Genomic DNA, 26,732 nt, shown 5'->3' with positions numbered 1-26,732 from the left:
TATGTTAGGATAACAAAGAAAAATAGGGCAGAAATCATTATTAATTTATTTCTGTTTTCAGAACGAAAATAAATGAAAAATTGTTAAGTTTGCCGCAATTCAACTTCAGCTAGAGAGACAAAAAAAAAGGAAAAGAAAACCAATTTGGAATACACAAATTTTTTGGGGGGGTTTGTTAGAGACGCGACGTATAATGAGGGTCAGTGAATTAGCGGCCAAGTTTTTTATTTAGAGTTTGGTTCTGTCGGCAATGCATTTTAAGGTTGCAAATTATTACCTCTACTTGGGATTAAATATAGCGGAACAAAAAAGCCTCTAAACACGGTTAGCGGTTATTAGTATAACACATAAACTCATGAAATGCGATCCCGAAAAGTCAGGAGGTTATAGAATTAATGGCGGCCGAAATATATTAGATTGTTCAGAACGGGAGTGATTGTATTACAAGATAAGTAACGTATGTGATATTCTTTCCGATCACTGCTAACCTGTTCAGATTTTGTGTGTAACGGTTTTCCTGTTTTGGTCCCCTGAGCTATGGTATATTTGATTTAAAGTAAAGCTCATTTGTAGCGGATATATGGGGGCTGAGCCTAAACACCCGTTGCAGAGGAGAGTTAGAGGAATCTGGTGGACGAAGGTGCGTTATGAGGTCACGAGGTTTAGAGGCACTGAAAAACTGTGTTTATATTTTGGAGATTTTCTTCGGCATTAAGTTGAACCGACGCAAGCGTAAGAAATTCCTGCACGAAAATCTAAAGCAAAATGGGCATTGTTTCCTTTTCAAAGTATTAATGCATAAACTAATACATTAAAATAAACTCTAATCTTTAGACACCAGGCCCAATTACCTCTAAAAATTATATATATATATAAATATATATATATATATATATATATTTATGTATATACATGTTAATATATATATATATATATATATATATATATATATATATATATATATATATATATATATATATATATTAAGATACTAACTCTTCGTCCTGCCGTAATTACTATTATTTATAAAACATTCCTCTCCTGGATGCTAATAATAATCTGTATAATTAGAAAATACAAATGACCTTGTAGCGAGTGTTGTTACGTTATAACGAGTTTACGACTTCCGGTTGCCCATGCGTACATAAACATAAACCCATAACAGCATAAACAAATTAACACCACCTTTCTTTTTTGTAATTTTTTCTCCATTTTTTATACACCGTTCTCCAAAACATTCATACATTTTCTTCTACATTACCAACATAAATATTTAAACCCGAAAATATGTGTTTTTGATTGCCTTAAAAATAAATAATGAACGTGCCAATAAAACGTATTCTTTTTACTGTGTACGTTTTCAGCGTCCCAGTTGTTTTTGGTTCGCGTTTAAATTATCCAAAAAACACTTGTTTATACTCTCTGCATGTTTTTTACATCGTGCATTTCGTATTACGTTTAAGTTATTTTAACTTAACTTTCTTACAAATAAATCTACTTTACCACGGTGACAACCATAAGAGCATTTTACAACGGCGATTTACCAACGGCTTCCTTCTTTTAAAATTTATTCTCCATTTTTAATAATTCTTTTTTTAAAAAAAAATTCACGTTTTCTTCTACACTAGCAACATGAATACATAAACCTGAAAATATGTTTTTTTTTAATTTGCGTTACAAATAAATAATCAACGCGAAAATAAAACGTATTGTTTTACTGTGTGCATTTTCACCCTCCTAATTGTTTTTGTCGCATTTAAATTAAAAGATATATAAAAATTTGTATTTAACTTTAAGTGGTATGGTATCTGTACAGTGGTCCTTCATCTATAAGTATAGCACACCACTTATAATTCAATGGCTGTAATTTGTTTTTTTTTTCAAATATAAACAGTTATAAACAGAACGACACATACAAATCTATCGATAATCATTTTTTAATTTTAATATACTTTCGTGAAAATGTTTCCCTTATTTTACAAAAAAGTTTTCTTTACGCCACAAGTGTTGCACTCATACATTGATTCCATAGCTAATATAACTTACTGACCAAACGGGCCACTGGTAGTCTAGGTTCTTTATAGATAACAGAAAGAGGGAACCTCCTTACTCGTGTCCATGCATTTCATCGACATTGCCATTGATAAAATAAGAATCTACAACCACTTATCTTCTTTTAAAAATCAAAATACTAAAAATACCGCAGGAACAACTCTATTTAACATAGTCCGAAACTTACATGTAATAATTATCCATTTCTATAAAATAGGCTATACTGGAAAATCAAGATCGAACACTTCAAGCTTAGGATCTTGCCAGCTCTGGATTCCTGAGGTTGTTTGGAGGATTTCTTTTCCTCAGAAGAAAAATATTTTTATTGCAATAAATAAGAAAATTTCCAGTTAAAAATATAGAAGCATATTCAAATAGAATCAGAGCGATTACACCTGAATAAAAATACCCCCTTAAACACTATAGCATTTTACCTGTGTATGTATATGCCTATTTTACATTAGCGTAAGTGGGTATAAGTTTTGTGTGCATATACATATATATATATATATATATATATATATATATATTGCTCGGGTGTTTGGAGGTGTATGCTGTACAAAAAAAGCAAAAAACAAAAAAAATGGTTAATTTTTTGAAACTTTGACCCCTATTATGACCCCTTAAAGTTTATAGTTTCGGACCCACATGACTTTATTAAGTTAAATCCAGGTTCAAGGAACCTATATCTAAAATTTCAAGTGGTTAGAGCCAAAATTGTCGGAGGAGTTTGGTAGAGTTCTTAAAGGTTAAATCGTTGAAATTTGACCCCTTAACAGCCAAATTTTTGACTAACACCCGTCACATCGATTTACCCAAATCTCAGTACCCGGTATTTCAAATTTCGAGTCTATAGACTAAAAATTGACAGAGTTATTGCGTACGGAAATGTACACAGGCAGACAGACACACAGACAGACAGACAGAGACGTTCACTTTTATAGATATATAGATAGATATATGTGTGTATATATATTTATATATATATATATATATATGTATATGGTCTGTAGTATGAGGAAGATTACTTATCACCTTCGTTCTTAAATACAGCGCATACTGACGAGGTTTTCCAGCCCTTCTCCTTAAACGCTTTATCAGTTTCGTATGTATGGGAACAAGTTCTGGTTGAACCTCTTTTAACACTATAATCGGGATACTGGCAGGGTCAGTTTCTTTACTGGAATCAAGGTTCTTGATTAGCTTGGCACAGATATTTGTATGTTACCTAGCGTGTTCTGTGTTATAGGAGGAAATATGGGGAGTTTATTGCCTTCGTCGCATAAGGTAGAATTAGGTGCAAAGTTCTTGGAAAATAGTTTGGCCTCGTCTGAAGCTGACGAGATGGCATCTGGTTCATTGATAATGGTTGGGATAGAACGCGCGCTTCTGTTCAGCATCATATTTGTTATTTGCTTTAACAGGTGGGAAACAAGCCGCTGATCAGCTACTTTGGATTTAACAGACTGCGCATATAACTGTCTTTTACAGTTGATTCTGGCGTTCCTGAAATCAGCTTTTGTCTCAGTGCATCTATTACGTTGGTAGCTATGGAAAAAATGATTTCTCTATGTGAAGGCAACAACACATTCTAGGAAGAACAATGGCTGGCTGGTAGGTGTTTTTTTTTATTTATTACATGGTATGAATCGGTCTATGCCTACAATTAACCATTCTGTCACGTATGATACTATAGGGGACACATCCTTTTTAAACATGGAATGCAGATGTAGATCAAATATAAATGTACGGAAGCTATCCCAGTCAGCCATGGAGTATCGCTATACAGTACGGTTGAGGGGTAGGTCTGGGGAGGGGCTTATTACATTTCATTTTCATTATAACTGATATGAAGGAGTGGCCGAAGGAACCTAGGGTAGAAAGAACGGAACATGAACACGGCTGTGCATAAGGGTCCTCTTCCTTATTAAGTAACTTTATGATTATAATTGGTTCATAAAACAAATATCTACATGTTTACACGTTTTAACTACCATCTAAATTATTACTTTGTGCTTTAAATATCATATATATTATTTTTTCTCTGGTAATTGGTTTTACAATTACTAAATATATTTTAATAGAATTCTTTGGAAACAATAATATATGTGTTTCACATTGTTTTCTAATAATATATCCAGCATAATCGCAACTTTAATATTTAATTTATTAATTTTATTTAATATTATTTGAGTGAAATGTGATATTAATACACCTAATTAATTGTAAAGCAATCTTATTTTTCAAGCATAGAAATAAATCTCTAAATAATATATTTGTTTGTAATTGATTTAAATTTAATTTATTTGATTTTATGCCTGACCTATTTTTATTAAAAAATCTACATTTATGACTGGTTCATAGTAAACTGTAGACTTTATAGCCCATCAATCTCGTGTTTACGCAGAAATTATGCATAAGTATTTTTGTTTCTCTGTTTCGTCCTACACGAAACTTTTTTTTTATCATTCAATTTTCACCTCACTCATGGCACAGCGCAGCATTGATGTAGGGGGCTACTATAGGGGACATAACTTAAAGTAGAAGGCTTTCTTATACATAGTGATCTCTACTGTGAAACGGTGGGTTTTTTTCGGGGAGTTCACGTTGAGGGGGTACAAGTGCGTGTAGTTCGTCAGAGCATTCCCCACTAAAGTAATTGTAGAACAGGCAGAGGGATGCAACATTTTGTCGAGGAGACAGAGGCTGACACCTAGATGACCGTTCAGAACCTATCAGGTTGGCGACTCTCGTGTGAACCCTGTCCAGGAGTGAGAGACAAGTAGCAGATGCGCCAGCCCAAATGTGATAACAGTACTCCATACATTGGCGATTGGGGTCTTATAAAAATACAGGATACTTTCAGGCGTAAGTAGTTTTTTAGATCGGTACAGAAATCCCAACTTATTCGCAACAGCAATGGCAATGCTATTAATATATTTACTCTTGTTTATGTTCGTGTAAACTTTAAGCCAAGGAGTTTAATAGAGTACTTTCTTGTAATGTGGTCTTGGCCATTGTTATTAGTGGTAGAGAAGGTTTCTTGTAATTATTGAATGAAACAAGCTTAGTATTGGCAGCATTGAATGTGCCCATCCATGTTCACCCCCACGTTACTACAAATTAGAGGTCATCCTGTAGTGGTTCTGGCATTTCCTTAGATATGTGATCATGTCTTTCTCCTCGTGCCTGTTATAGTTAGTGGTGTCATCAGCAAATATACCCATCTTAGAAAAAAATCCCATCAGGGAGATCATTTATGAATATCAGGAATAATTATTTTAAGAATTTCTATCATATAGTTCAAATATACGTCAGTGGAGAACAACCTGGATTTTCTCTTATTTAAGAAGGATTTACTTACATTATGTATTCTTCCAATGATACCATATGGTGTAATTTTCCTAAAAAGACCATCGTGCCATACACTGTCAAAGATACCGTTCTATTTTCCTCTGTTTTGTCCAGTAAACGATATATTCGTTCAAAGATTCTAGTTAAGATATTTGTTGTGCAACGGGCTTGCCTAAATTGAATGGTTAGTGGGTCAGCAGTTTAGCAGCTGTAAGGTGATGGATTAGAGCTTGATTAATTAAGGACTAACATTTTTTGGTGAAAAGCGAGAGAAGCTAATGGGCCGATAATTTAATGGGTCAGTACTTTAGCAAGAATTCTTGAAAACTGGTATCACAGACGCGGTTTTCTAGCAGTCAGGAAAGCAAGATTCATTAAGGCATCTGTTGTAAAGTTTGGAGAGAACTTTAGCAACCTCAGTCGAGCAATTTTTTAATAGCACATCCGGGATGAAATCGGGTACAGATGCCTTTGAAGTGTGTTTTTTATGGTACCATGTACCAGAGAAGAGGTTATTTTCAAATCGTCTGTCCGCAAAGTAAAGTCAGGGAGGTAGTGGTGTGCCGCGTCTAATGTGGAGTTTGAGGCAACCCGACTGGCAAGCAGGTTAGCCTTCTAGGTTGCCGTGCAAACAACGTCATGATTGTTTGGTAGTGTGGAAATCGTTAACTGTCCATAATTTACAACATTGCTGCAGAAATTCCAAAAATTACGGGTGCCTAATTCTAGTGCTTCGATGCGTTTTCTAGGGGTTTCAGTGTATTCTGTTTTAGCTGTCGCTATTTCTCACTTACAATTACTTCTAGTTTCTATATACGTATGACTGTTTGAACTGGACTTATATCGGTTGAATCTGCAGTACTAATGATGCCTTTGAGCAATGGCAGCACCACAAGTAGGAGAAGCCCATATTACTATAGAATTTTCGTGTAAGAACATGTGCTTCAATTGCAGTTTTGAACCTTTTAGTTGTTTCAATAGCGCACTGTTCGGCTGGAAAAGAAAATATATTTCCCCATGGGGCATCTCTGATGATATACCAGTCAGCCTATTTGTAATACCTCCTTGTTTTGAGCAGTGAGTCTTCAGTTCTGGGTCGAGAATTAAGGGTGGTTTTTACCATAATTACAGCGTGATCAGTATTCCCGTGTTGTCTATCGGCATTCGTTGTACAATCATCGAAAATTGTGGTCAGAAATAGATCTAGAAGTAAGGTATGTTGCTCGTGGTTGTCTGGGAAGCGTCACGGAAATGTAAGCGCATCTGACTGCGATATAGAGAAGTTATATGTTGTGCTACGAGCTACGTCTGTGTAAGTAGAGACTCAAACCCAGTAACTGTGCTGATCGTTAAAGATTCCAATTTCATGAACTTGTGCGCGAGTATAGAAGGAGAGTGTTATATCTATGCTGCCAGAGATTTTATTTATTAGGGAACAGTACTGTGTTGAGAGACAGAGAACGGTAGAGAAAATCTACGAAAAAGATCCTATTCAAATTGGAACGGAGCTTCTTTTTTCAAAGGAATATATTTTTAGAATATGTACAAAGGCGGCAAAAAGAAAATCCGCACTTGTGATTTTCTTAAAAGCAGCAAATTAAAGCAACATTTAATGCATCTTTTAAAACAAACTATAACTCATTTGATCGGCCATTTATTCTTCTATAATTTTACTTGCTCATATTTGATTTTTAATTGAAATATTTAAGTGTTCAGCTTAATTAAAGCAAATTAATTCGTATTTAGGAAAAAAAAAGAAAGAATGTCCGAACACTGGAAAATTGTTATTTAAATGTAACTTTAGGACGTTAATGCAACACAAATACAACAGTAACACAATGAGCTTATAAATATTTAGTAACATAGCCCTTCTGCCATTTGACCGCCTGCAGTCTTTAGGTAAATTCCTTGAATACTCAATACTCAATACAGCAATACTCCGGGGAAAAAAATCTCACTTTTCATTCATTTTTGTCTAAAGTTCTTCAAAGTTTGAGAACGAATCATTGCGTAACTGTTGCTTGATGTAATGCCATACGTTTTCGATAGGATTGAGGTCTGGAGATTGTGCAGCCCAATCCAAACATGGAATAGCATGCACTTTCAGGAACCTCTTGACATTGCCAGTTATGTGAATGTGAGCATTCTCCTACATGAAGGTGGGATCATCATCCAAATTCCGACCAAAGTAGGGTAGAAAATACTCAGTTAACATACTAATGTAATTGATCTAATTAATTCGACGCTGCAAGCGAACTATAGTTCCTGGACCATTGGTACTAATAATGACGCGCAACAAAACTAAACCTCCACTTCCTTGCAGCGTTGAACTAAGCACCTATGATTAAATTCCTCGTCTGTCCTATTATGCCTAACCTATTGAATTTGCTTTCCTCGCTAAAAAAAAACCTTTTGACCAATATGAAAAGACCATCATTGAAACTGACGAGGTCCAGGTGGTTTTCTGTTTTGGAGAAATCAACGGCTTGCGTCTTGCCATATATCCCCGAAAATAAAATGTATTTAATCTGTTCTTGATAGTAGAAAAAGGGCAATTTTTAACAAGATTGCAATGTCGTTGGATTTGAGGAGCCGTTTCAAATCTGTTTCTTAGGTTGCGGATCTTAATAGCATTTTCTTCCCTGCTAGAAGTAACTCTAGATCTACGAGATTTAGGAGCATCACGAACACTACCGGTGTTCTGGTGCTTTTGCACTGTCTTCTGTGCTGCTTTCTCATCACATTTTAAGCTGCGGCTGATTTCTCGATTAAATAAAGCAGAAAGGTGGAGATTAATGTTCTCCTGAGGATTATTAAGAGAAATTCATGGGATATGGCTATATGTTACGTTGTATTACCAGGAACAACAACACTTACAATGAAAGATGTTTTGTTGCCTGTAGGTGGATATTTTACACTGATTTAGGGGCGATAATTTATGCTGGTCTAAGCGAATTTGTTGCAGCGGACCTTCTGTTTTCCTCCTCAATATAAAGTTGTTTTTTTTAATTGACGTGAACACTAGAATATTTCAATCAAAAGTCAAATATGCACAGGTAAAATCATAGAGGAATAAAACGCGAATCAAATGAGGTACCGGTTGTTTAAACAGTTACATTAAATTTTGATTAAATTTGCGGTTTTTGAAAAAATAAAAGTGCGGACTTTCTTGTTGTCGGAACTGTATTATTTTCTATTCATCCACTAATCTCTGAACCCTTTGTAAGGTCTTCTCTACTTTAGATTTCAATTCACCTCATCGGATTTACCTGTCATAGTTTGCATCTGAGTGTTGCCAAATATGAATTTAAACCTACGGTTTTCATTGACTTTACCTACCTATATGGTATTCAAGATCTCTTTTTTGCTATAGCTACTCACATGAACTATAGAATTTCGAAAACTTTCTTTTATGCATATATGTTTTTATTCCTATTTTCCGATTTTATTACATAAATGAAATATAGTTACATAATTACGTTGTGTTATTATCTTTCTTCTGATTAGAAGAAGGCATACTTTGAAACTCCGCGATGCAAGTATGATATAATTTTAAATTTAGTATTTCCTGTCCTATAATCAATTTATGCTATATCCTATATGCACTTTTGAAAAAAGTACTCTCTTATATTTAAGTTCTATTCAATTTTTAACACTTGTTTTTTTTTCATCTGATTATAGTTATTTATATAAATATTAAAAACATTTATATCCTTTTATTTTATTTTAGGTTTATTTTCGTACTAAACATATTATTATTATTTTATATGATATAAACATATATATATATATATAAATATATCTTATATATATACATATATATATATATATATATAATTATTTTTTTACTATAATAATTAAATACCTACATACACTAGTGTTTCATCCTTCCGGGAATTTTCAGTGCAGGGTATACACACACACACACACACACACACACATATATATATACATATATATATATATATATATTCATATTATCTATACATACACACACATATACATATGCGTATATATACGTGTTTTTTTGTTTATTTTCCGCTAACTCAGAGCTTTTTTGAAAATGTACGTGCTTACTATGAATTTAGTTCATGTTGCTATCTAGTGAGGAGTTAAGCACAACGTATCTGTTGATATTGCATTCAATTACATGTATATTCATACATTAAATAGGGAAATATATTATTGAGTTCAAGCCAAGACATATAGTTCTGTGAAATATATTTTAATGCTGAAATCTACTTCATAATTCGATTTGATTAATTTTCATTTCGGACTATTATTCTCATCTTTATTTGTTGTTGTTTTTCTATCTTTTATTGGTTTTTGTTTTGACTATAGAAGATCAATTAAATAAACGTGGATTTATAAGATCAAAGAATCCAACCTTGATCGCCCTTCGGGGCCCGTGGCGCAGTTGCTAGAGACGTTGAATCTCTACAGTTCTAGATGAGCATTGTCTGAAGATAGCGGTTTCAATCCCACCAAAATCGTGCCAGAGGTTAATTGGCCAAAAATGTGGTGAGACGAAACAACTACGGATGGCAGTGATGGCTGAGAATTCAGTTAGGAGATTCGAAGTTCCTATCCGTCCCTGTTACCACCGGACGAAGGCCAGAGGAATAGTTGGCCGAAACGTTGTGAATAAACAAAAACCAATAAAAGATTAAAAAAAACAACAACTAATAAAGATTAGAATAATAGTCCGAAATAAATATAAATTAATATATAATGCTCATCTCAAAAATGAATTCCAATTAAGGAATAATATATATATATATATATATATATATATATATATATATATATATATATATATATATATATCATTCGACTTCTATAGTTTTCCTATCGGTCCATACTATTAACGTTGACGGGTAACACATCTATTAATTCTTACGTATTCTTCTTCTACTCATGACAGCACGTGTAAAACAAACAAAAAAGCTTGCGAGAACGAATTGATGGAGGTTATTCATTGAATATAGCGTTCATGACAGAGGTTCTCTTTTTAGACCTGACAGATTTGATGAGATAAGACAGTAAACACCAACGTGGATATGCCAATAATAGTCTGTGCATGAGCGAAAAATGGCTGATTCGCTATATTGGATACTGGCGTTACAGAAAATCACATAATGTGGTACAGTGTACCAATTTTCCATTGAGTAGGTTTGGCAATTCCTTCTAACTATTTGTTTAAGATCATGCTTTTTTTCAAAGAGTCACAACTTATAAACCCCCATACATTAATAGAGGTTAAGGGTTAATGTGTGTACTGTATTCTTGGGGTCAGTTGCGTAATAGTCGTTTGTAGAAAGATTTTTGTTATAAGATCATTTACAAGGCCGTCTGAATAAGAACCTGCTAAGTTAAGGCACGAAGATGATATTTAGTCAGCTGCAAAGCAGACCGTCGGAGCAGATTTCGGGAGAAAAATGTGTAGATGGAACCAATGTTTAGGTTTAGGCTAAAATGGAGAGCGTGGGAATTTATTCATACTGAGTTTTGCAATTGACTGTTCATTATGAGGAATTGACGAGAGAAGGGGCAAGAGATTGGAGCTCAGTAAAAAAAATTGACATGAGAATAGCGTATACACCTTCATATGTTTTGACGAAACAAAGCGATGTTCCTTACTAATAGAGTATTCCCATCTCAATAAATAACGGGAGACTATGCAGTAATGTGACAGATGATATACGGTTGACTTACCAAGACCTTTCGTCGGATTTCGAACTCATTGAGATTACTCAGAATTTTAAGTACCCCGCAGCATTTAAATGAGCTCACGAAGTAAAGCTGAATTAAACCACGCAAGTGTTCATAAACCACCGATGAAACAAGGAAAAACATAACTCGTGAAAATTTGCATTGCAAACACATAGAACATAAAAACAGTTTAATATTTTTAGTTACCTCTACTCAGTACTGCTCGATATATTGAAAAACGCGTGAAGACAAAAGAAATAGAACTTCCAACTATTAGTGTTTTTCTTTTTCGCGTCATTTAATAAGTGCTTAAACGAACCTCATTTTGCTCATCGAAATAAAAGTGAATATGTGTTTCGCCCTTTTACTACGGCCCACAATTTTCCTGTTCTGAATGCCAACGTTTGTTAACAAATAATTATATCAAACGAAACACCGTTCCATTTTACTCGACTAAACTAAAACTATGTTAATCTGAACATTGATAATAATATTTCTGTAAATCCAGTATTTTACCATCCTACAAAAAAGAACACCTCAAAAGTACATTGGAACAAATATTAAAACTGCACATTGAATAACAACGCGCATAAGAAAGAAAACAACAACTATTCAAACACCAGCAGAGCTTAGATGAAACACGAGATCAACTAATAAGCCTAGATAACCAGCAATATGAAAGTAAGCAGCACATTGAGAAGCTTCTTACTGAAATCATAATAAATAATATGCTCGTCGATAATTCTAAGGCATTTGCACAATATTCAATATAGAATGCGATTTGAAAATTTCTGCTACGTTTATGAGAAATCTTTTGAAGCTTACTTTTGGATATAATGATTTATTTAGCATCGACTGCAAACAGTTGTCGGATGAAAATGAGTTAGTTTTATTTACCTAAACTAGAGAAGTTTTAGCATAATTAGTTCGAGAATTTTATTATACTTCGGAATTAACTTTTACCGAGACAAGTCAGCAGCTTAAAGAACTATTTCGCCCAAATATTTCTTTATTCCAGAAGTGTTGGTCATGTCGAAATCTATAGAAGGACGAAGATGATTTAATAACGTACACAAACATGGTAAATAAAATTTGCTAGGAGTTTAAACTTTCGGACCTAAGTGCGGGCAATGTTACATGTTTAATATCAAGCAAAGAATTCATGTCTGATCGAGAAGCGGAAATTATATAGTGTGTCCTAACAAAATTAGAAAATTAACCAAAGCTAACCCAACCAATGTTAACGGAAGACTGGATAGATAATAGATAATTTGATAAAAGAGTCAATTAGTCCGTTAGTTTTCATTATTATTTATTTTTTCAAAGATATTCGCATAAATTCCTCAGCACTGCTTAGAAAAACTCGATTTTTCATCTATCAGTAAAATAGCATTCCAGAACGAAATTCTTTAAGCGTTTAGAGATAGAAGTCAGAGATGAGCAGAACATTAACCCCTCCCGCCCCCGAAAAAATAGATTTCTTGGCCTTCGGGTAGTATATACCTGATGCTACATCTCAATTTCTTATCTCAGTTAGTGCAGGAGAATACTTAACGACTGGGACAATGTTTAAGTTTTGGTTCCTATTGTCCACATTGAAAAAAAATATCTAGTGGAGAGGCAAAACATTTTCAAAGAGTAAAAAACCACTCACCAAATACGATTGGATTCGCAATTGTAAATCACTTCAAAACCAAATAGTTTATATAAACCAAAATAGAATACTTTCGGTCAAACGTGTAAATTTACTGCCTACATATTTTTCTATACCATATATGGTCTTTTTACATCATGTTTGTGTACATTTTTACGATACATTTTTACGATACTGACTGGTATTAATTCCTGCATCTTATCCGTACTAATTACATTCTTACAACTATTTATTGGCACTATATTTGTCTGTAATAATAATGCAGTGATTTCAGAGACCGAATGAGAACTAACTTCAATGTCGGTTATAATTAATTGTCACTGATCCGTTAAGACTGATACGGACAAAACATACACAGCGATACACACACCTGCCAACACACTCACCAACAAACATGCAAACACACACACACATTTTCACGTTGAACAAGGGACAGTACAAATTTGATATGGGGGGCTACTATAAGGAATATAAGTTGCAGGGATACTTGATAGGGAATAGAAAGCAAGGTTTGCTCACTTAACTTTCTGCATTTCAGTACAGTTGGGGAAGCAGGAAGCCGGAGGGAAATTTTAAAGGCCAGCAGTTCTGCGGAAGACACTTTTATAGTAGAAGGTGTTCTTACATCTAGGGAAGTCTACTATGTAGGGATTGGATTTGGTGCTTGTCGGGATTATTTACGTCAAAGGCGTAAAAGTGTTTGTATTTCGTCGGAGGGATGTAAATCTTTGTCGATGAGCATGAGGTTAAAGCGTAGATGCCCTTTTGTGACCTACCAGATTGGCGACTCTTTCTTGCTCTCGCAGTGGAAATGCCTGTAAAGGATTTACATCCTTTACAGCCACTTCCACCGCTCGGAAACATGTCAGCAAAATGGACTTCGAAAAGGCTTTTATACATTCTGAACATATTTTAAATATTTTATACTTTTAATACTTTCTAAAGAGGGCGCCTCAAAGAACGTCTGAAAAGCGTAAAACATGTTTCAATGATTTAAAAAAACATCATTACAATGATCTAAATATGATACCTTTTTAAAGGCAAAATCAAACACGGAATAATAAAATAGTGTAAAAAAAAATACATACTTATTGTTGGAGACCGTTCTCATTAAAATATACATCTCTCTCTCTCTCGTTGGAATATCTCAACCAATTATATATATATATATATATATATATATATATATATATATATATATATATATATATATATGTGTGTGTATATATATTATTATTATTATTATTATTATTATTATTATTATCATTATTATTATTATTATTATATTTTCTTTTTTCCAGAAAAGTCGAATTTTCTATTGCTTAATTTTTATTATATTTTTTCGTAATAGATTTATTTCAAACAAGTTTTTTAAGCGTAAATTGTAAGACAAAATACTTTTCCAAGAAAACTTATATTTAAAAGAAAAAGGCAGTAAACATATCATTTTGCAAATATAATTTTTTACTATGATAAAAGATGAATGTTTCTTCATGAAAACTGTAAATGATTAGTGTAAAGTACATAAATTTTTGTGTCAAGAAAATGCACAAATTTTTTTTTGTCAACATTCCCAATTAATTATGAAAAACCATGTCGATTAAATTTTTTGAATATTTGAAGAACGCTCGGCTGAATCCGATATTTTTCGGTTTATCCTAACCATAGTTGTTTCCGAGGATTCGGCTCAAATTCTCCAAGAGTACTATTTTTTTTTCTAATTTCGTCTTTTGTCAATTTTTTTAGTGGATTACCAGCGATTGCAAACTCACAAATTTAACAAAATGCAAAACAATTCAATAATTAAAGAAGTTTTTAGAGGTGCTCAGTTTTTAGTAGAAAATCCTAGTAAATCGATCCCCTTATTGGAAACACGAAAACAAATTATTGCCCATATAGTTGAGAAAGTTTTTTTTTCAATTCTGTTTTGTTTTTGTTTTTAGGGGACGTTGGCGAGATTGACCCCGCCCGCTAAATTTCACAATTGTCGCCCTTTTTTATTTTTTTAATAATTTTATTACAGAAGTAAGTTACAGATTATAGAAGAAAAATGAAAGAACATTTTTATGACTTCACCTAAGGGTTCAGTTTTCAATAAATGTTGTATTCAATTAAGTACAACGATCTGATTGAAAAATGAAACCCCACGGGAAAAGGTTTTAAAAAATATTTCTGCAATTTTTATAATTTGAAACTTATGTAATCAAAGATAATTACAGGAAAAATGTTTTGAAACATGTGAAACTTGTAGAATTTAGAACGTGGAGAACTTAGCAAATGTACGCCTTTTCTGTTTTTTTTTTAAATATTTTACGCAGATTATTACTGATTTGATCCTCAGTTTCCAGATATTTAGAGGTGTTGTAAAAATGGGATGGAAATTTTAATTTCGTTCTGTTTCGATCGTTTTCTTTTAAATTGATCCCTAAAAACGAATGTGATCGAAAGAATAACATTCAACAATCGTACTTTATACATCTGTATTTATAAATAAAATATTACTAACAAAAATGAAATAATTAAATTGTAAACGAAAAAGTCAATTTGGCATACCATCTAGTAATTTTTTATTTTATACATACGTCCAACTCACATTGGAGTGTCGACATTTTAGATAAATATTTGAAAAGAAACGACCACGTGTGGTTATTTTAAATTAAATTTCGATCACATGATTACATTTTCAGTTATTACGCGATAAAATGTTATCCATTTAAAATCTACCCATATTGTAAACAGAAGCAAGACGGAAAATTCATTTTAGTGATGTCACGTAACTGCTGCTGGTGATGCTAATATTTTTCTAAATGTATAAATGTGCAGATCCTTACAAATAAAAACACTTACTATAACAAATAGAAATTTAGTAACATGTTTAATTAAATTTTAAAAACTAAGAAACCATGCGATATATGAATACCATTCAAACACCCCCTGTAATAATTAAGACATAATCTCAATCAATATATTACATAAAAAAACACTCATTTCATTTCTGTTACAAACTTATATTTGAATTTCAACAGATATATCTTTTTCCCAATAAGAATATAAACTTGCGTTCATAGTTTTTAAATTAAATTAACGACTATATGACGTCACTAAAATTTCCTTCTCTTTAACAGTGCCAGCCCCCCCCTCTTTTTTGAATTTCCAACATCAATTTTCCGTTTCTCTAAAATAGAACTGCGTCACACTGTGCACGTGAAATATTTTCAAATATGTTATACTGGTATATTTTTGGGTTTCATAATCTCATTCATCCAGAGGAAGTCTCGAAATAAAGACGAAACGTTGATGAACACATAATACGGTTTGTTCCTTTTTATTTTCTCTCTCTATATATATATATATACGGTGTGTCAACCTTCTTTGTGCCGGCAAAAAGAAATATCAAACGCATTGTTTCTCTTTGGGGAACTTGAATCTTTTCTCCCGCTTTTTTTTCCTACCTCGTTGTGCCAATATTTTAATCGTTTATAAACGTTAATAAATTTATTTTAGTATCAACGTACTTTCGGCACATTTAATAAGTTCCCCATTAGAAATTTTTATTTTTCGACACAATATTATTTTGTACGCTATCGATTTTCTCCTGATGAGATGATGGCCGAAAGAGCTCTTGAGAAACTTCCGCTTATCATTTTTAAAACTATATATAAATTCTGTACCTCTAAATATTTATTTAAATATATATATATATATATATATATATATATGGGTGTGTGTGTGTGTGTGTGTGTGTGTCTGTCTGTGTGCTTAGATAAATCTTAATGTATACAAAACACAAAGCGATCACGTACTAATGTTACCATGTTTGAGATTGCAGAACAAATTTAGTTTCCTTATGCTCGTAAAATATATTAGAAACAATATATCGGATAAATTTTTACAATACTTATCGAATATAAATAACGTAAATAAAGTGTTATCAAAAATAAATTAGAGTCAGTAATTTGGCAAGATTTATTCTAAAATGGGTATGCAATTCCCATTTTAAGATAATGCAACGGAAACAATAATTGTCAGCAATGCGCCTTCAGCGTATATTCGCTCATGAAAAAATAAATACGATCGAAGAGCATTCGGGTTAACTGGTTGATGTATTGTACAACTCAGTGCCAAATCATGTAATACATTTACATATCTTTATGTGAATGGCCGTTTTGACACCACATAAAGCTCATAATTATTTGGCATGGTGGTAAAATTGTGAAAATGATTCCCACCTGAAATGAATGTTTCATCTGATTTATGTATAGCCATATTTATAGACAAAGATATCTGAACACACGGGATTCGAAACAGAAACCAAATCTGTAAGGACTAATGGCAAATCAATTAAATCAGAACGAATACCAGTCTATTAGTTCCTTTGTGTGTGGGGGGTTTGGTTGAGACCGCCTGAGGATAGTTAAGATATCGACAATTTCGTCGTGTGCGTCGCGCATTCATACAGATATTCTCGATAAATTCCGATTAATATATGGCTTAGCGGAAGCAATAATCCCCACCTCCTATGGATTGAGTTATTCTCAGTTACATGATAATCGCTAATAATCACTACATCCACGTGTATGTACAATAACTAGATGGTGTTTCACACACTGCAATACGGAAATAAAAATTTTATGCAGATGAGGATACCCAATAGGTAAAGGAAACCCTGTTTTGTGCATTTATGTGACGAGATTCAGATAAAAGGGTTGTATGTAACGATCATATAAAAGATACCCACAGAGGACAATTTCGTATTACAGTACGTTTTATAGAAGATATTACTCGTTTTAGACTGGGAAATATCAAGCAAAATATATGTGAATAAATAAAGGCATACTAGTAATTGCAAAGTAAATTATTACGGTGTACATGTTTTTATCCAGATGTAATTTTAACTAAATATAGCCATACAATGAAAATGAATATTTCATTATAAATAGAATAAAGACCATATTGTTTTCAAACTTTTTCCTCACAAACAAGGAAATTTGATACCATCTAATTTAAATGGTACATGTGCATTAAAGTTGATTGTCGTTGTTAAATAGACAACATCTCTCAACTTGAGCAGATTAATACTATTGTAGATAAAAAAAACAAAGCAAGTTTTTTCTTCTCAATAAAATCAATATACTATGTAAGAAACCACATTGAAATTTATTTTTCAATAATAATAAAAGCATAAAACCTTTCACGTTGTAAAACGTATTTTACATAAATAATTAATCTATTGCTTTGTCGAATAAATAATTACATTTGTTATTTGCTATGTCATCTATGAAAGAATTTTCATTTTTACAAACTTTAATATATATGATTTTCAATGTTTGTATAGATAAATTAAGTGAAACTTAATAAATATAAATAAAATGTAATCACTCATTCGTAGGCACTCAATGAAGATACATACATTAAGTTATTGATCAACACATTTTTTTTAATGTTTTTTTTTATTAGATCCGGGATAAATGTTTGTATTACTTGTTTTAATTGGACTATTTTCTCATCTAGAGTGTTATTTGTGCAATGTTTCGATCGATATATATTTTATTAAACAATTTTAACGATAAAAAAGGATAAATCCGTCGAACTATATTAAAGTTACCACCCTTGCCAACCTTTCACACATACGGACTTACGATGAAAAAATCAATAACAACTCTAAGCATACGAAACCATTTACAGAACCGGCAGATTTCCTCATTAATTTTCGAAGATGTTTGATTAAGGTCGGAAGCACATCCGACCTAGAAGTTACATAGATAACACCTAAGATTAGAGCAATAGTCTTATTTTAACAGTTAATGCACTTTATGTTTTCTTTAACATTGTAAATTAAATAAATTTAATGTTAGAAATATTTATGAACGGTTACCCGATAGAATTTATGTTTATTCCTACAATTTGGATAATCATCTGATGTAATACAAACAGATTGGCAGAAATCGTAATAAGAAGAATATATTTGTTATGAGATATTCCATTACAGAGATACACTTTTGGAAATAAAAAAAAAATAAAACATATACTGGTAACATTTTCTTCTAGTGCTAAAAACATTAATATAGTGTTACATTGTTTTTATCAGATCAATGTGCATATCTATTAACGATTAATTTAGCTATAATAACACTATGTCATCCAAATAGTATGTTAGATGGAAAAGTACGATAATGCTCTCGGTATTTGAATACTTATAAGAGATTATTGATTCAATGTTGGCCAGCATTGATTTCGCAATAGCGCACCTGGGTGATATTTTTTTTCAAAATAAAGAAACAAGAGAACACCATTAGCAATATGTCCGAAAAGTGCCCTTTTTATTACATGATTTTGGTTTTAATATCAATATTTCTTCAAGTAAAAAATGCGTAGAATATACAATCAATAAACACGGTAGATAAGAATTTGTCCGACTCAAAAGTATATTACACAATTATAAATTTTATAGGATATTGCACCTATTACAAGGCAGGCATTCCCAAAGTTAACGACATACATGTGTTACTCGAAAAGGCATATAATGAAACTCGGCACACTCATACCAGGCGGCATTCGACCAAAAAAAATCTCACGCCAGCCCACGGTCGCTGCACATGAAATAAAGCACAAAACACAAATGGACGAATATATTAGTGCTACAGGATAAAAAGATCGCAAGTAAAAACGAATGAGTACGGACAGGTTTTCTATATCTGAACGTCCTGTTCCTTAACTGAAAGGTCGTCTTAAAACATTTAAAAAGGATAATTAAAGATGTTCCTGTAAATCACAATAATAATCAGCATTAACATCCTCCTGTACAGTAACATATACTGTTTCAGAATCGATATATATATATATATATATATATATATATATATATATATATATATATATATATAGTTTGAAATTGGTATATTTAGGCAGCATTTTTTCATTCAAGCAAATATTATTAAATACAACGGAGACTTTTTTTCTTATAATTCTTTTTTTTAATTTTTCAATTTTTCGTATTGTCTTTTTTGTTTCAAAATCAAAAATATTAATAAAGGATCCATACATGTTGCTGTTACGAGCGCTTTCGATTCGTCCATGAATCATCATCAGGTGTTAAAAATACAGGATTGCGAAAATGAGGATTGAAAATGAAAACTAAAATATATATAGTCAGTGATGAGTTAAAATAAAAGTCGATTAAGAATAAAGTCGATTAAAAATTCGAGTGTTAAAACCAGCAAGTTCGTAGACACCATGTACGAAGTCCGTCACAACACGGACTACGCAAGACATTTCAGAACGTTACTACTTTTTTGAAATGCAATGTCATTTATATTAGGTTGAAGAGTTCTAATGTACGACGCTTCAAGAATCTTTAATTTTTTTACATTATTTTCCCGTTGTATAATTTTTGTGTTGTCAACGAGGACCTTTCTAACATTGGAGGGGGGACAGCTATGTTCTTTTTTTAAATGTTTGTAAATCGCGCTTGTGTCGTTAAGGTGCATAGTTATTCGCCGGGACAACGTTGTTGTTGTATGCCCAATGTATGTATTATTTTTGGAGTTACATTCTCCAATAGAGCATTTAAATTTATACACTACATTGGTTTGTTCCAACGCTTTTATCGCCGGTGAAGAGTTGTTTTTAACCACAAGGTTTTGTGTTCGAAATTTCCTATAATAGATAATAAATTTAATTTTAAAATTACTATCAACAGGCGTCAAGTATCTTCGTATAATATTTTTTATTGCATTTTCTTCGATTCTGAAATTAGGCGTCATTTGATTTTGGTAAAATATATTAATGGGGTTTGCATTGCGGTGTTGGCTAACGTTATTATTCTGGTTATCGGAAGATTGTAGCATTTTTTTTATTTGTTCATCAACAATGTAATTGGGGAAATGATTATTGATGAGTACTTGTTTAATGTTTTTTATTTCAATTAGCAGTGCTTTTTTTGTGGAGGATATCATTTTAGCGCGATTTAGTAAATTGTTTATTATGGCTATTTTGTACCTTTGTGGACACTCACTTTTAAAGTTCAGGAGGCTAGAGTTTATGCTAGTTGGTTTTTTATATACAGATGTATTACAAGTGTTATTAGACGTATCAATAAGGACATCAAGAAATGGAATTTTATTGTTATTATTTAACTCTACTGTGAATTTTAAAATTGAATTTTCTTGAAAGAGGTACTGTAATTGGTGTATCTGTTCATTATTTTCAGCTAAAATGAGAATGTCATCCACGTAGCGTACATAAATTGGGGGTTTTATGTTGTTTTTAAATATTTTGTTCTCTAAGTCAGCCATGTAGAATTCACTTAGGGTTGGTCCGAGGACTGATCCCATTGCTACACCGTCTATTTGAGTATAAATGTTACCATTGTGGTCATAGAAGGGTACTTCTGTAGTGCAAATTAGTAACAATTTTTTTAAAACTCTTTTGTTAATTTTAAGTGGGGGGAGTGATGGATTATTATAAATGTTCTTGATAATTATATCTATTGTTTCTACTACAGGTACATTTGTAAATAAACTTTCTACGTCAAGGGAAGAAATTATTTTGTTTTCTGGTTGCATTGATTTTAATATTTGTATTAGTTCGTGTGTAGACTTAACGCTATATTTACTAGGAATAACAGCGGCTCAACGGGATAGTAAAGTATGCAATTTTAGAATTGATTTAGTAAAAAGGCAAATTACTAACGCCCAAGAATTAATTCTTAAGCATACAAATGAATTAAATCAACTCGAAGAAAAACTGAAGGACCACATTACCAACGACCAATATACTGAACTCCAACAACGACTCACTGACATCACCACGAATTACGAACATTCTCATCGACTGATCATCCAAAAAAAAGTTAATTCTCTATACCATGGATCTATCATACTGCCTACTAACACACAATTTTACGTTAACCTTTCAGACTACGAACTTACAGACGCACAAAAAGAATTCTTAAACCTTGGACCTAACTGTCACCTCACACCACAATTCAACCATCAAAACAAAAAAGCCGAAATTGAATTACTCTATGAACGCATTACTAACCTAGAAAAAGAAAACAAAATCACCACTCACCCTGGGTTAAGAGATATCCTAAAAGCGGAAGCTATAAAAACCCGATTCTATAAAAAACACAACTCGGTACTTACTACCGATTTAAAAAATGCTGCCAAAGAACTACGTAACCACCCTAATATAGTTATAAAAAAAGCTGATAAATCCAATATTTTCGTCATTCTCAATAAATCCGATTATGATGAAAAACTTAAAAATATTATTAATGATAATACGAAATTTAAAAAAATTAGTAAGAATCCTACTAATACACTTAAAACGCAAGTCAATAAACTAATTACAGCTAATAATGCACAAATTGGTAATTATAAACTCCCTAAAATAATTGGAGACTATAAACCTGGTTACTTATATGGCACAGTCAAGACACATAAACCTGATTTCCCTCTCCGACCTATTATATCCCAAATTCCGACTCCCATCTATCGCCTAACAAAAACACTAAACGAACTTATCAGCCCATATATTCCTAGTAAATATAGCGTTAAGTCTACACACGAACTAATACAAATATTAAAATCAATGCAACCAGAAAACAAAATAATTTCTTCCCTTGACGTAGAAAGTTTATTTACAAATGTACCTGTAGTAGAAACAATAGATATAATTATCAAGAACATTTATAATAATCCATCACTCCCCCCACTTAAAATTAACAAAAGAGTTTTAAAAAAATTGTTACTAATTTGCACTACAGAAGTACCCTTCTATGACCACAATGGTAACATTTATACTCAAATAGACGGTGTAGCAATGGGATCAGTCCTCGGACCAACCCTAAGTGAATTCTACATGGCTGACTTAGAGAACAAAATATTTAAAAACAACATAAAACCCCCAATTTATGTACGCTACGTGGATGACATTCTCATTTTAGCTGAAAATAATGAACAGATACACCAATTACAGCACCTCTTTCAAGAAAATTCAATTTTAAAATTCACAGTAGAGTTAAATAATAACAATAAAATTCCATTTCTTGATGTCCTTATTGATACGTCTAATAACACTTGTAATACATCTGTATATAAAAAACCAACTAGCATAAACTCTAGCCTCCTGAACTTTAAAAGTGAGTGTCCACAAAGGTACAAAATAGCCATAATAAACAATTTACTAAATCGCGCTAAAATGATATCCTCCACAAAAAAAGCACTGCTAATTGAAATAAAAAACATTAAACAAGTACTCATCAATAATCATTTCCCCAATTACATTGTTGATGAACAAATAAAAAAAATGCTACAATCTTCCGATAACCAGAATAATAACGTTAGCCAACACCGCAATGCAAACCCCATTAATATATTTTACCAAAATCAAATGACGCCTAATTTCAGAATCGAAGAAAATGCAATAAAAAATATTATACGAAGATACTTGACGCCTGTTGATAGTAATTTTAAAATTAAATTTATTATCTATTATAGGAAATTTCGAACACAAAACCTTGTGGTTAAAAACAACTCTTCACCGGCGATAAAAGCGTTGGAACAAACCAATGTAGTGTATAAATTTAAATGCTCTATTGGAGAATGTAACTCCAAAAATAATACATACATTGGGCATACAACAACAACGTTGTCCCGGCGAATAACTATGCACCTTAACGACACAAGCGCGATTTACAAACATTTAAAAAAAGAACATAGCTGTCCCCCCTCCAATGTTAGAAAGGTCCTCGTTGACAACACAAAAATTATACAACGGGAAAATAATGTAAAAAAATTAAAGATTCTTGAAGCGTCGTACATTAGAACTCTTCAACCTAATATAAATGACATTGCATTTCAAAAAAGTAGTAACGTTCTGAAATGTCTTGCGTAGTCCGTGTTGTGACGGACTTCGTACATGGTGTCTACGAACTTGCTGGTTTTAACACTCGAATTTTTAATCGACTTTATTCTTAATCGACTTTTATTTTAACTCATCACTGACTATATATATTTTAGTTTTCATTTTCAATCCTCATTTTCGCAATCCTGTATTTTTAACACCTGATGATGATTCATGGACGAATCGAAAGCGCTCGTAACAGCAACATGTATGGATCCTTTATTAATATTTTTGATTTTGAAACAAAAAGACAATACGAAAAATTGAAAAATTAAAAAAAAGAATTATAAGAAAAAAAGTCTCCGTTGTATTTAATAATATTTGCTTGAATATATATATATATATATATATATATATATATATATATATTTCGCTTCCATCGGAGGTTTGTATTACCTGGTTGTGATTACAAACTGGTCAGGAGCGTGTATATCTTGCAATCCCGCAGATGGTAGTTGTTAATTTTTACATAACTTATTTGCTCGGTTTTGAGTCATTTATTGTTTCTAAAGTGACGACAGAACTCAATCCACGTCTACGGACTTGAATTAATTTGTGAGAGATTCCAAATTAATCATGTCACGTGTCTCCAGTTTCACTCGCGACCAAACGTTTAGGCTGGTCGCTTTGATGACTCAAATAAATTAGCACCTTCAGAAACACTGAAAAATATGGCACTGAACCATTTTCTCAAAGTCAACAGGATCACACCAAATCCAAACACCAATAGGAGTATCATCATGTTCTAGTGAAAACTACGTTTCACATGTTATAAATTGTTGCCAATGACAACAAACGTGAGTAGGACAGCTACTGTGTCCAAGACTAGACTGCGAATTACCTAACTAATCACACTCACACAATCAAACTTTCTTCGTATTAACTTCCATATAAAATCTGTTGCTCTCATCAGTCCTGATGAATAATTATTACTGGAGGAAAACATACAAAACGCATAAAATCAAGAAATGAAAATTTAAAAAAAGTGGGATACAACTGACCACATTTTCTTACATGTTTGATATGTTTTACTCATGTCATGTTTTCCATAGCTATGTATTTACATTAATGGGGAGTTTCTCTTAATGAAAATAAAGAAATATTGGTTCCTTACTTATTGAGACCAATAATATTAGTTCTTATAAAATTAATCACTTACCAGTAAATTTAACTTTACTACATGTTTAAATTTCCTTTCAGATGTTAAATTTACCACTCACTACAGAGAAATCATAAATCCATTTAATTGCGTTCATCTTATTTGCTAGTTTCTATTTTTTAAAATGTTCCTGACTTGAACGTAGTATCAATTTAATAGTTCAAAATTCTAGATTTTCTTTTTATTGAATATAATGAGCAATATCCGGATTCCGGTATTGCATTCCATGAATCAAGAGTATAATTTATGTCACAATTCCTGTTGCGAAAATTAAAATGAAATTTAAGAAACATAATTTAAAAAAAAAACATTCAATAACTAAACTGCAATTGCATTTTATTGATTGGCCTAATACGAGCCGTTCATTTAGTGTCTATGTAACATACCCCGTTATTTTATCATCGCCAACGTCTGAAGGCAATTACTGCAATAAGCGAAATAGACGTTCCTTAAATTTCCTATTATCGGATTTTTTTAAATTTCTCCTATTTTTACCAGACCTGCTATTAAAAAAACATTTTGTCATGTACACAAGTGTCATGACTTTTAATAGACAGGTTTCGTCTATCCTTCCGGCTGTTGTTCGATATATTCCTTTTAAGTTTAAACCATACTGAACAGTACCATACTAATATTTTTCATGTGTACAAGTGCATTCATAATTTATTGTTTGGAAGTTAGCTCCTTAACCTAGTAAAATATAGATATTTCAACGTTAAACATGGGTATTAATATATAAATATGTGTTAGATCAATCCATCCGTCTGTAAGTGCCTGCTAATTGGCTTATGAGGAAAGGTGCGGTGGAAAGTAGAAAGTCTATTGGCTAACAAAAAACTCAATAGAATGTGAATGTGAATACATAAAAACGCGAGACAACCGTATCTCCTCGCATATATATATATATATATATATATATATATATATAGATATATATATATATATATATCGGAATACAAGGAATAAACATTTCAAACACAATTTGTATCAGTATCATATAATTTGATAATAGCATAGTGCATCTTACACATGTTATTTAAATGGTTGACATTCACTTAAAAATGCATAAATGGCTTATTTAGTCTCCACAATACAAGACATTGTTAGATATGTTTTGTTTATTTCTGGGAGTAAAAAAAGGATAAACTATATTCGAAAGGAAATGACATTCTTTAGGGTATATATCCAATACAGTAAAATATATTTGTTGCTATTCAGAGTCAACGGTGAGATTATATGTATGTATCGCAATACACCGGTTTGTACAATCTGTACTATGTTATTTAATTTTCGTATTTAGATTCAGAATTGAAAGCGTCATAAAATGAGTAAAGATTTTTTTATTATCTTTTTGAATATATTGCAACAATATCAAGTCAATTTTACACGACTATTCAAAACTATCCAACAAGCTGCAGTTACTTAAAACATAATATAAAGTTATTACTACATTAAGAAATACATGTGATTAGGCTCTGTGAAGACTGCTTCTCTGAAGCTCAAGACAGGTTAAATTCTTTCAGATTAATTTAAACTACTTGTCAGATGCACCGACCCCTACCCTGGACTTATAATAAAAACATTAACAAAATATCAATATGATTTCGAACAATAACCTTAGCTGCACGTTGAACCTAACGTCGAGTATGTTTCCAAGGCAATTGAGAAATTCCCACCGGTAATGTCTCAAATAATGTTTCCATCTGAAAGGCAATTATCCAGAAATTCAAATCCTATATTTAAGATCTTTACAATAATATGTTATTAAGCTATTATACCAAATATTGTTACGTTGCTTAAAAAAGCTGCTCCACTGAACATATACAAAATGATGGTGACTGCTACGATTGCAAGAGGTATAGGGTTATTACGGTTCTGAGAATGGTTATTAAA

This window comes from Euprymna scolopes, chromosome 12 (assembly GCF_053919585.1).
Source record: "Euprymna scolopes isolate OS-2025 chromosome 12, ASM5391958v1, whole genome shotgun sequence".
Taxonomy (NCBI): domain Eukaryota; kingdom Metazoa; phylum Mollusca; class Cephalopoda; order Sepiida; family Sepiolidae; genus Euprymna; species Euprymna scolopes.
The sequence above is the reverse complement of the archived record's forward strand: the minus strand, read 5'-3'. Positions refer to the sequence as shown.